Source organism: Sinocyclocheilus anshuiensis, unplaced genomic scaffold, assembly GCF_001515605.1.
Source record: "Sinocyclocheilus anshuiensis isolate Anshui unplaced genomic scaffold, SAMN03320099.WGS_v1.1 scaffold577, whole genome shotgun sequence".
Classification (NCBI taxonomy): Eukaryota; Metazoa; Chordata; class Actinopteri; order Cypriniformes; family Cyprinidae; genus Sinocyclocheilus; species Sinocyclocheilus anshuiensis.
Genome location: NW_015539872.1, coordinates 433,766 through 446,725, shown reverse-complemented (window position 1 = coordinate 446,725; position 12,960 = coordinate 433,766). Strand labels below are relative to the sequence as shown.

The window sequence follows — 12,960 nt, the reverse complement described above, 5'->3', positions numbered from 1 at the left end:
ACTGTATATATATATATATATATATATATAATCACCTAAATCGGCTTTTTAAAATGCCAAAAGTATGCTTGTCTACACCATGCAAGACATATGCCTGGCTATAATGCTCTTCTCTATCATTTAGTGAGTCAATTCCACTGTTTCTGTGATTGGTAAACAGCCCAATGTTAATTGCACCAGCCAAATAGCACTGCATTTTGTAAGTAAGGCTCAATCTATAAGCCCAATTAACATAGAAAGGTGCGTTTGTGCTGAAAAGAATGACAATAACTAAAAGAGCAAAAAGTGCATGGTTAAAAACACAAGGTTATTGAATAAATGTGTTTTTGTGCTAAAATACCACTCTCAAAAGTGGTGCAAATGTTTATTGCATTCACCCCTGTGATTAACCTTCACACAGACAGTGGTTTTGTAGTCATTCAGGAAAGACTAAATTAAGTTTGCTTTTGGAAAATGCACCAAAAATTTGGCTGTTATTTATTTACAGTATTTTTCTTCAGGCAGATCTAGATCTACCTTCCACAGTCCTGATGTATTTTATTGTCCCTTCATTCTATTGCAACACCCGCAAGCAAACGTATTCATCTGGCACATACAAGCTTTGCATAGAACAACACATTTACAGAGAAATACAGCTTTTTGTGAAATGCTGGCACATTATAGAAATCAAATTAAACAGACTTCATACGGTCACGCCATTGAGATATTAGGGTCTCTGTGGCTGGACTAAATTAGTTCTATACTGAAAACCCCTTTAATGTACAATTCCTTGAATACTCTGACCCACTTTCATGCCTACTGGAAAGGCACACATGGGGGTAAAGACATGAGGTATGTCTGCTTCACAAGAACACATAACATCCAATCAAACAGACAGCAGTCCCTGTACTGTGCACACAACACCTGAGATGTGCTCAGGTCATAGGTATAAGCAGTGGCGCAAAAACAGGGTATGCAGTATATGCAGTGCATAGGGGCGCCAAAATCATTCTGTGAAAATCTTCTCTAAATAAAGAGAATAATGCGATATCCGCCTTTGATCTCGTAGGTATCTGTTCCACTTCTAGAGGTCAGAACTGTCCGTCTTGACTGCGCTAATTTCACTCCTCCCCTCACTGCAGCTGCCTACTCTCTCCTACATTTCAGGCAAGGCCAGGCGCATCTCAAACAAGCCTATAGGCAATGGCACAAAAACGGGGTATGCAGTATGCAGTGCATTTTGCCAAAATCATTCTGTGAAAATCTTCTTTAATAAAACGTTATAAATAATCAAAAGCTTAGTTATTAAAAATAATTAATGCAACATTTTTATTTAAAGTTTTTTTTTAGCATTTTAATGAGTTCAAAAATGTATTTATTAAAAACTTATTAAGACGCGGAACGGACGTATCTCTTTGCGACCACAACAAACAGGAGACTTTTCAGACGCGCACTTCAGCTTAACTGTGCATGCATGTATGTGCATTACATTTAATAACATCTCTCAAATGCATGCAGCCTACTGAAATATTCTGCTATTCGAGATCACAATAGGGCGCAAGATGATAGGCTATGCATTTTTTTTATTTATAATTTAATGCACAAGTAGGCCAAATGTGAGCACAGTGCAGGTTAAATGTACTAGAACATGTGCACTAATTTTTTTGTTAATTTGTAAAGTATGAAAATTAAAAGAAAATGAAACCATATTTAAATGCATAAAAAAAATTATTTACATTCTTACATTATTTTCCTTTGTACAGAGCTCGATTTAGGTATGACAAAAGTGCTGCAATGAATTCATTTTGACAACTAATAGAATGTTAAACACTGACTGATAACTTTTTCAGAGTTCATCGATTATATAAAATTCAGTGAAGGTTGACTATAGTTATCTGCATGTCTCATCCATGAGTGGGCCTATGCAGTGATGGAGAACAAGCAATGGTGCAATGGTGGAAACACATGTTTGTGAATGGGCATTTGATTTACATTTGAGAGAAACTAAGATTGTAAACAAGGATACAAACTAGCCACTTTTCACTGAAAATTACAGTTGTAAATTTAAAATAGGCCATCTGTGTAAATCAAGTAGATTCAATGAGTTGAAAACACTTGCTACTTCATTCAATACAAAACAATGCTGAACTTTGACAAAAAAAGAGATTTTTAAATGTTATAATAGTGATTTTATAATGTCTAAATATGAATCCATTAGCAAAACATGTGAAAAGAACTATATTACAGAGTGGAAATGGTAAAGGAGACAATAAATGATCCTCTGCTGCCATTTAGTGGTCATAGTGGGAATCATGACATTCATTTTAATAGTATTTGTTTTTCTACCAGGTGGAATCTTGGCAGAAATCTTCCACTTAGCATGGCAAATTTTCCATGAATTATCTCGTTAAGTAAAGTTAAGTATGGGGTTGGCCCATACTGACTTGATCTTATCTCTGATCTTGTGAGCTCACTGTAAATACCTTTACGAAACCTGGTTCAGAAGGACACACACATATATATATATATATATATATATACCAAGACACCGATCTGATGAAGGATGCCATCTATTTTTGATGCTAGGGGGTGCTAAAACTATGGAAAAAAATCGCAATATGGAAAAATAAATATGCAATATTTGCCATTTGCCACCAAAACAACTGTACTGCAGCACTCACAGAATCTGATTTGTTACTTTTGCCAATTTTTGTACAATTTTCCAAGCTGATTGGACCCAGATGATTGCCTTGTGGGTTTTTGGCACTGGAATGAACAAAGAAAGTAATTGTTGGATATTTTATGTTTTTGAACACAAAGTACAGTCAGTCCCAGCATTTCTCCCTATGGTCCCCTTCATAGGAATCAAATAGAGGTTTTTAAAGAAGCTGCTGAACAAGGTACATTAGAAGAGTTTTGAGAAAATCGTGGTCAGGTGCACTTATGGCTTTGCTTAAAGCATAACGCTGTCATATATCAAGGGCTTTACAGCTAGTTAGCAAATCTGTTTTTAAGAAAGCACAAAAGCATTAGAAAATCTTGAACCGAATGATCAACTGCCACTGATATGAATGCGAAAACAAATATCTTACTACAGGTATGTGCAAACCTATTTTATCTGGAACTAGTTTCATTCAGAAATGTAACAATTTCATCACTGTATCTGTGTCATCTATTTTGGATAAAAGCATATATATAAAAATAGATCTAATAAGAGAACAACAAAAAAGTGAGTGTGAGCCCCTCAAAACAGACAAGACTAAGAACAAATTAGTCCCTTGTGTGAATATTTCATTGCTCCACTCAGTTCCTTCAAGCCTGAATCATTCTTCATCTGTACAGATTTGCACTTAAATCGCTTCTATTCATCCCATTACATTAATTAGTTACACTGCTTAACAAACTGCATACAAATCAGACCAGGAAAATGGAATACCTCCGGTTGAGAGAAAATGAAAGAGAGAGAAAGAGAGAGGTAAAAGGAGGAAAAAGAGAAAGACAACATTTCACCAGTAAAAGCATCTCCAATTCATAGCAAGTGTCCAGATTCAAACAGACCTGACAGCTTCTCAATTCAGAGTGCGCTTGCTCTGCATGCATAATTTACACCACCATACCTCGTCTAAGAGTTTGACATACACACACACACACACACACACACACACAAAAAAAACTGCATTCATCCATTCTAGCATGGCTATGGATCATTTAAAAAAATTACTCCATGGAAGAAATCAATTTCTTTAGCCATCCATGCTTCAAATCCAGTTAAGAACTAAGGACATTCTTAAGGTGACAAATGCAGCTTCCAGTTGAGAATCACTTTTGCTCGTCTGTGAAAGGACAAGATAGATGCTTAGATATTTATCAGGTCATGTGCTGATCATTTCTTTGTTGTGTTGTCACAAAGTGTGGGAAAGCACTGATGCAGATTTCCTTTCAATTACTTAAAAGATCCACGGATAAAACTGACATTGTGGGGTTTAAAAATGGGCCACTATTTAGCCAAATTTCTAAAAGTACCACTGATAATTGTTAAATGTTGTCAAAAGACTCTTTCATATCCAAATTCAGCTGAATTCAGAATATTCTGGATTCATCAATTTGCTTACTTTACAACAACTTCCCAATCCATTTTGAACAGTGTTTGGATCGAATTTGTCCTTGAATAGTTTAAACTTATAACGTACAGAATTTCAACAGAAATAAAAGGTTCTATTAATTTATTATGAATATTTATGTGCTAACAGTCTAGAGACTAAAGCCTCGAGCTATAAGATAATTTCCTGCCATGTCCAACAGGTGGGAAATACATTGGGGTTAGTAAATAAGACAATCAGCCCATTATACACACAGGTGAAGTGCCCAGCAACTCAGTGATCATCCATTTAAAGCAGATAGATGCAATGATTGAAGAATGTTAAGTGAATTGCAGCATTAGATGCATCTCCTCTCTTCCTGAAGTAACACCATTTATCGCCTAATCGAATTTACGCTGACACTCAGGGAAATCAACTCAAATTGGGTAAAGTGAAAGTTTCATTGGCCTTCATCTAGCAGAGGGTCTGTGCTTTGGATTAGAAGCACTCTTAAATTAGATTAGTTAATTTTGAGATCATTTGCAAACACCGAGTTAACATTTACATGACTTTCAGTTCTGGAGGAGAGAGGGGAGAAAGTCCCCAAAGCACATAAACAACCTCCCACATACTTGATGTTTGTCGAAAACAACTCTGAAAGAAAAAACAAAACACAACATATTACAAATGTTGAAAACAAGCTAAACTGAAGCTTGCCGACAGATTTTCTTCAATGCTACAATTCAGCAGGTTTAGTTCAAACCAAGACTCGAGATAAATGTGAAAGTGACACTTTTAAACACTGATCAGCATTGCTCCAGTGCTTCAATGGCATGGAAATCGAGCAAAGAACAGATAATGAAACACGTGAAACCCAGAAAATTGAGGAATGATGACAAAAGCCACTCAATGTCTTGGAATAAAGAATAATGGGTCTCATTCACTAACCATGCACAAATATGTATGTGAAATCTACGTACAAACATTATCACAAACATGAACATGATTATCAAAATGTTTGTACTAAAACATACTATAAAATGTTCCATGAAGATATTTTGTAAATTTCCTACTGTAAATATATCAAAACTTAATTTTTGATTAGTAATATGCATTGCTAAGAACTTCATTTGGACAACTTTAAAGGCGATTTTCTCAATATTTTGATTTTTTGCACCCTCAGATTCCAGATTTTCAAATAGTTGTATCTCGGCCAAATACTGTCCTATCCTAACAAACCATATATCTATGGAAAGATCATTTATTCAGCTTTCAGATGATATATAAACCTCAATTAAAAAAAATTGACCCTTATGAATGGTTTTGTGGTCCATGGTCACATATGTTTTGGGGGCAAAATACATTACCAAGAGTCAAGTCAGATATTCGACAGTCATAATTACGTTAACACACAGGGAAAAATGTGTAACGGATGCCTCGCAGATACAAATGGGGTAAATAATGTTTTATGTTTTGATTAACAGTTAACAGTTAACATTAAACGTCAGCGAAACCCTAAGAATTCACAACATTTTTACAATAGTGCTCTCATTATAACGTTATGTATATGACAGTAGTTATTAATGTTCTGCATTTCTGTTTTGAGCTGTGCGCGCTTAAGATGACCAGTAGAAAGAAGCAGCAGGTTCTATGTGAAATCAGACATTTGAGCACCCCCAAATAGCCAAAATGGCATGATCATAACACCCCGCGAATATTAGACTGTGAGATTGGTAGTCGAATCAGGCTCCTCCTATCGAATCTTCGACTATTCGGGGTCACCCCTAATATATATATATATATATATATATATGCTGGCTGACAATGAGTGTGGAAAGCCCTTATATGAAGATGCTTTGGGTGTGTTTTGTGCAAATGACTAACTATGGGCATGTTGGTAACTCATTTAGAATACTCCAAATTAATTAATATTTGAATGAGGTTATGAACAAATTCATATTTTCATAAATTATTTTATTGTTTAGTGAGAAGTTGTCCTGTGCATATAAATAATCTATGCAGTTATTAGTGAATGAGACCCAGTGTTCTTTTATTTCATCCAGGACCCTGTGCTTGCCCACCACTCCCCTGCTCTAGCTGCTTCCCTGGTGAGCACATCAGCACCATCTGCCTACAAAAAGCCCTCGATGCATCTGAAAATGTTCCTGCCCTTCACCTCCTCACACCTGCACACATCACATAAAAAAAGAAAGTACCTTTACATGGCACGTGAACACAGACATCTGTTGCATTCTCATTCTTTCAGCAAACAACTTGACAGGAAAACAGTAATGTGTTAGAGGTGATGAGAACAATATTTAATGGCAGAATACTTTTTTCCTAGCGCAGTTTAATGTGCAAAGAACACCACAAGTAATGCATCTGTAGTTTGACTTCTGCAAAGAGTGTTCAATGTGGCTCTGTAGTGTCGGAATGATCTGAAATAAAAAAAACTTATTGCTAGCGACTGTCTATTTATCTCAGCATTGGCAGAATGGGCACCAATTTAGAACATTTTATATTTTATATTTTATATTTTAAAATTTATTTTTATTTTTATTTATTTGCAATTGCATTTGGAATTCTAGTGCCACAGAAATTATAAACTTTGTGATAATGACCAATTATACACAAATATTTGGTCACAGAACGTTGTGACTGACCATTTAGAATCAACCATGACTAAGTATATAATTTATGCATGTAGATTACATAACTAAAAACTAAAGGAAATGTGTAGATGTATATTGCTTTTTATTGTGAAATAAAGGCTTATTTCCCCAAAGCTCAAATGGGATTCAACTCATTGAGGGAGCTGTTCCATTTCATTTACGTGCTGGATTGGAACCAAGAATCATGAAAATCCTTTTTTTTGTGCCTGTTCAATAATTGTATTGGAATCCTGAAGACTTTGTTTCCAACTCACAATTAGTTCAGTGAGACAACATGGCTTCAGGTAGTGTTTCTATTTATTCCTTTACAAGGCTGGGTAATAAAACAAATAACATTAAAAAGCTATTCCATTCAGCATGAAGCAATGCATGTCAACCAGCCATACTTATGAATTTAATAGCTTGAGGGAGAAAAAATGGTTTGTAAAAAAGCGGCTACACTACAAGTATGCCACTTACCAACATATTTCAGACATTTTGGTGTGCCAGAATATATTTGTGGACTGTTTTGATCCCATGAATGGTAAATCCCAGGGCATATTGTAGATCCTTCTTTCCATGAGCACTGACGGCCACTTGTTGAGCTTCATTTTTCATGTGTGACATTTAATCAAAACAGCAGTAGCCCCAGCCTTTATTTAGCTAGTCATCATTACTGCTCTAGGAGACAATTACAATTCCTCTCAACTTCTGTCATGTCGATTCCCTCATTTTTCCAAGGCAGCAGTTTTATCAGATATGTTGTCTTGGGCGTTGACACATTCCATTTTGAAGTGTGTACATAATAAACAACTGTGACAGAGCAGAAATTTAATCAACACAAAAGTAGCGGCTTTGAGCTGTGGACATGACAAGATGCACCCGGTGTTGTTGACTAAGGGAACCCATTTTCATCTGCAGAAGCATCCACCAGGTTACATAAAAAAACAGCCCTCCAAACACAGAGCAATTATACCAGACCTTCTTATTAACACAAACACATGTTTCTGTTTGCAGAGAGCCTGACATTAATCAAGGCATTGCCGCTGAGTACAAATCAATCTTGCATTACTCCTAATTACTGTCCCACGCCCAGGCTCCTCCACTTGAGCAATTTATTCAAGCGTAGACAGATCACTAGTCTCTTTAGATTGGCCTCACATCTATGTGGTGTCAGTAAAACAGTTTGCCATTTATGGGCACATTTTGGCTTATGATGTATTTACACTGCAGCGTCGAAATTCTGCTCAGTGCCACTGACTGCGCTACAACACCTTGGTTTTGGGGTGAGTCTGTAGTGAGAGTGTTTCACACATGTATGAGTATAATTTGATAAAACAGATATAAGCTGGCAATTTACTTAACGCCTTAGCAATAAACACCAGCATATGCATGAATTGCATATGCAATTCATAAAAAGTACAATTATACAGTGCCCTCCATAAGTATTGGAACAGTAAATACAAAATTGCTCTGCTTGCTGTGGAGTCAAGACATTTGCAAATAAGTTTAAAAGATGAATATGAGATAAAATTACAGAATGTCACATTTTATTATTAGCTGTTTCAACACATACATGTTTTACCAAATAAAAAAGGACAGCACTTTTAGAGTTCATCCCACTACCTGATGTGAGCATAAGTATTGGACCAGTTGAACTTAAGGCAGATGTAAAAGATTAAAAACTATTATTTTGCTGCAGATCTCTTGCGCGCAATCAGAGCAGGGAGTCTGCGACCTATAGACATCACCAGACTCTTGGTCTTATCCTTTTAAATGCTTTTCCCCAGACTTTAATGGAGTTTCTGCCTTTAGTCTCCTCTTCAGCTGGTGAAATTCATGTTCAATCAGATTTAAATCTGGAGATTGATTTGGACAGTCTAAGACTTTCCATTTCTTTGCCCTGATAAACTTCTTGACTGAACTGGCAGGGTGTTTTGGGTCATTGTCCTGATGCAATATGAAGCGCTTTCTGATGATTCTGGTGGCATTTTCTTGAATATTGGTAGCCAAGGTGGTTTTGTACCCTTCCAAATTCATTCTGCTACTGTCATTATACTTTAAGTCATCATTACAATTGAGAGGGCCTGCTCCAGAGACAGCCATGTATGCCCATGCCATGACACCACATCCACCATACTTTACAGATGAGGCTGTATGCTCAGGATCATTTGCAGTTCCCTTTTTTCTCAACACTTTTGCTTTGCCATCACTTAGATAAAGGTTACTCTTTGTCTCATCTGTCCATAAAACTCTGTTCCAAAACTATACTGGCTTTTTCAAACTCTAATCTTGCCTTTCTAGTTTTGGTGCTGGTCAGAGGTTTGCATCTTGGTGTAGCCTCTGTAATTCTGTGTCAAAGTCTCCTGCAGACAGTACTGTAGATTGTCAGAGCATCACCCCAGCTTTCTGGAGGTTGTTGGTGATTTCACAGACACATATTTTAGGGTTATTTTTCACAGCTTTTATGATTTGTCTATCATCAACTACTGCTGTTTTTCTCAGCCGATCTGGTCGTTGTTTGTTGCTGATGTCGCCAGTGGTTTCCAAACTCTTGATTTTTCTATACCCTTTGTTTTTAATTGACTTCCTCTTTTCTTTTAGCATCCAAATTGCTTGCTTTTCTCTCAAAGTCAGCTCCCTTGTCTTCATCCTGGTTTGTGTGTGCCGTCATCGAATGCAAGACTCAGAATGCAGAAGCAATGGGTATAACTGATATGACACAGATATCTGATGCTTTTACTGCTTTTAATATCTGAAGAATTAATGCAACAGGACACAACCGATCACTTAGAAAGACCTGTGAGGCAACTGTTCCAATACTCATGCTTACATCAGATAGGGGGATGAAACTCTAAAAGTTCTGATCTTCTTAGTTGGTAAAACATATATGTGTTGAAACACCCAATAATAAAATGTGACATTGTGTAGTTTTGTCTCATATTCATCTTTTAATCATATTTACAGATTTCTTGACTCCACAGCAAACAGAGCAATTTTGTCTTTACTGTTCCAATACTTATGGAGGGCACTGTATATATATATATATATATATGTGTGTGTGTGTGTGTGTGTGTGTGTGTGTGTTTAAAAAAAAACAATATTTCAATAAAACTCCTCACTACCTGCTTCTCACAGCGATTGGCTGCCAACTAGCATTTTTCACTTTACATTTGCATAAATTTGGGCATTTCTCAACTTTTGGATGCTCTTGGCTGCCTTCCGTGCTTACTCCGATCACAATTCACCATGCGAGGTTGAAGCTTGGCTTCCACAGGTATTCATTGAAAATGCCCGCTCTGCTGTGCTAAATTCAACGCATTGTAAACACTCCGTCAGGAAGTTTCGGTTTCATCCAAGACAACTGTAATATTGCCTACAGTGTAACACACAACAAAAACCTGAATGCAAGAGAGTGTTACTGAGAATTATCAAAAGTTATGCTGAGGTGAACTAACTGTCACTTAAATCCAATTTTTGAGATTTTATTTTTTTTGCTGCCCTACTCATAATGACACTGTATACAATGAATGATTATAAGATGGCTGTGAATGATTTGCCATTTGCTCATTAAAGATCAGTAAATTAAGGCCCTTACAGGCATCTCACCAAGATAAGTGGTCTTATCCTACAAAAAAAGGTTTGCTTTAATGACATCTACAGTGATTTATGCAAAGGGCGACTGGAATTTATGCGATTTATGCACTGGGAGATTTATTAAATAGCAAGTCCACTGTTGTTTCACTGCTGCTTTGTAATGAGAACCTTATTCAGCCAGAGCACTTGTTAATCAAAGAACATGGCATCTTTAGAAGTTCTCCTATAGTAGCTGGCTGGAGATGCTCTTAACTGAATGTAGAACAACATGCATATGCATACATGGGGAAGTCGTGGCCTAATGGTTAGAGAGTCGGACTGGTAACCACCTTCAATACCACGACTGAGGTGCCCTTGAGCAAGGCACCGGACCCCCGACTGCTCCCCGGGCGCCGCAGCATAAATGGCTGCCCACTGCTCCGGGTGTGTGTTCACGGTGTGTGTGCACTTAGGATGGGATAAATGCAGAGCACTAATTCCTAGTATGGGTTACCATACTTGGCCACATGTCACTCCACGTCACGTCACTTAATATTTATCAAGGCACAGGAGATAATTAACTGACAAAACACATGACTATCTGATTAAAAAGAGTGTCAGAACCTGCAAATAGCTTTATTTATGAGATACTTGGGCTGAGATTACATGGAGTGAGAAACAGGTCTTCAGGAGGTGATCTGTGCCACCTTTTGCATCGGTGGCTGAACAGTTTGAAGGGTATATTTCATGTGATGTAAAGCAACTCTGACATGATTAGCAAAATAGACCACAAAATAATACTGCATATTCACAGTTAAACAAAGCAATCATCATAGTTCTTATGCAAACATTATTTACATCTTCCACCAAAATTTAATGTAATGTATGAACCACTACAAATGATCCAAATGTGAACACTGTTTGAAATGTTATTGGTAAACATCATGTTAGTGCCAAAAAAGGCAGTAAAACACTGCACTGTAATTAAATAATTATGAGCCATTTTCAGCAAACCGTTAACTATATGCCACACCAGATTAAACAAGGTCCTCTGCCAGATCTGACATAGTTATTTTAGTTAAATTAAATGTCAAACCGAAATGTTGTAAGCATTTAAAATACATATGTGCCAACAACTAACGCCGGTTTCACACCGTATGCGTAAGCAGAGCTTAAGCAGCACATATTTTTTTCGGCACCGCACCGCACACCGCACGCAGAGGCGGCACGGCAGTGCGTAGCAGGAGCAGAGCAGAAGCGGCAGTGCCGCGATCGTTTAGGCGCCGAGTCTATTTTTGCTGCGCCGCTTACGCTCAATTAAAGCCATTGTGCATTTTTCTTGATCAAAATTGACCTGATTAAAATGAAAAATAACACATTTCACCATAAAATCATGTAAGTGAAAAGTTTCGCGTTTCACAATCACCATATGAAAAAAAAATAAAAAATAGGGTACAACAGGGCTAAAGGCATACCTTAAGAAAAAAATGTGCTTTTCACTACGCACATAATGTATGATTGCAGAAAAAATTCAATTAAAGCCATTGTGCATTTTTCTTGATCAAAATTGACCTGATTAAAATGAAAAATAACACATTTCACCATAAAATCATGTAAGTGAAAAGTTTCGCGTTTCACAATCACCATATGAAAAAAAAAAAAAAAATAGGGTACAACAGGGCTAAAGGCATACCTTAAGAAAAAAATGTGCTTTTCACTATGCACATAATGTATGATTGCAGAAAAAATATAGTTTGTATTAAACATTTATGGAGCAACAGATTTTGTGTGAAAATAGACTAAATCATACAAGTGGTTTTTGTTTAAAAATCTTATAAATGTATGAGGTAGCAAGTGGGGCCTTTTACCTACACGGGGTAAAAAGCATGGGGCAAAAGGCAACACAGTATTGATACAAATACTTTAGCTAATTTTTTTTAAAATAATGTCTAAGTTAATACTTGTTCAAAACAACCATTTTAGCAAAGTTTTTCTGCTTATTTTGATAAATAAAATAATTATTTTTTGTAAATATACTGTCATTAAAATATGTTAAATGGGTCATATGATGTGATTTCAATTTTTCCTTTCTCTTTTAAGTGTTACAAGCTCTTGGTGCATAAAGAAGATCTGTAAAGTTGCAAAGACTAAAGTCTCAAATTCAAAGAGATATTCTTTATAAAAGTTAAGAGTCAACCACGCCAACCTAAAACGGCTCGTTCTAACACGCCCCCACGTCTACGTCACGATGTGGGAAGATTTGCATAACGCCGCCCCAATGTTCACGCAAAGAAAGAAGGCGTAACTTATATTCTCGCTGTAGTATTGTTGCTATCACCATGTCGTGAAGACGCTGTGTTTCGTTATGAAAGCGAAACTACTTTGTTTGGCCTTCCAAAAGAGAACGATATCTGCTTCGTCATGCCTGGAGCTGATCTGTGCTGGTCGCTGAGGAAATACATCAACTTCGCGCTGTGGATCGCTGGATCGGCTTTCACTGTGGACGAAGTGGAGTCCAGCCCGGGGTTGTCACATGTGGTTGCCGCAAGCCCACCGGCTGCTCCTTCGTCGAAGCCGGCCTCCGCTCACTCTAGCCCCCGGCCTCCACTCACTCAAGCCCCCCGGCCGCCGCTCACTCTAGCCGCCGGCCTCCGCTCACTAGCCTCCAGCCGCCA

At 37.2% G+C, this 12,960-nt stretch overlaps 1 protein-coding gene and 1 long non-coding RNA gene across 3 annotated transcripts in view; both read right to left on the bottom strand.

Moving 5' to 3' along the window:
• Window positions 1–12,960, bottom strand: part of LOC107685241 (EGF-like repeat and discoidin I-like domain-containing protein 3) — a 201,740-nt gene that overhangs the window by 17,277 nt on the left and 171,503 nt on the right. The window lies entirely within an intron of this gene.
• Window positions 9,636–12,960, bottom strand: part of LOC107685242 (uncharacterized) — a 6,999-nt gene continuing 3,674 nt past the window's right edge. Inside the window, exon 3 of the long non-coding RNA XR_001633933.1 lies at window positions 9,636–9,646. This is a non-coding gene — a long non-coding RNA (uncharacterized LOC107685242). The remainder of the gene's footprint in view (window positions 9,647–12,960) is intronic.